The sequence below is a fragment of the Eimeria mitis genome, genomic scaffold (assembly GCF_000499745.2).
Source record: "Eimeria mitis Houghton genomic scaffold, Emh_scaff3017, whole genome shotgun sequence".
Lineage (NCBI taxonomy): Eukaryota > Apicomplexa > Conoidasida > Eucoccidiorida > Eimeriidae > Eimeria > Eimeria mitis.
This window is the reverse complement of record NW_013571362.1, coordinates 5,934-6,361: the sequence shown is the minus strand read 5'-3', so window position 1 is coordinate 6,361 and position 428 is coordinate 5,934.

Here is a 428-nt window from a genome sequence, read left to right as displayed (position 1 = left end):
TTTTTTTTTTTTTTTTTTTTTTTTTTTTTTTTTTTTTTTTTTTTTTTTTTTTTTTTTTTTTTTATATAGGGGGTGCATACGAGATGTGTGCTGCTTCTTTATATATAATGGGCGGCCACCGCAAGGAGATGGAGTCTTACATAGATCAGGCTTATGCTGCTTATGTTAAGGTATTTACTTTTGCTGCTGCTGCTGCTGCTGCTGCTGCTGCTGCTGCTGCTGTTGCTGCTGTTGCTGCTGGTTATCGTAAGGTACTTACTCCTCTTGGTGGTGGTGGTGGTGCTGCTAGCTTTCTTCAGCTGCCTCACGTGCTGCACCTCCCCCTTATCATCGGCGGCGGCAGCCGCTCCTCTTCTGCTGCAGCAGATGCAGCATGGAGATTAGTAGCAGCAAATACAGAGCTACCTTCTCTTGATGCTGCTCTATGG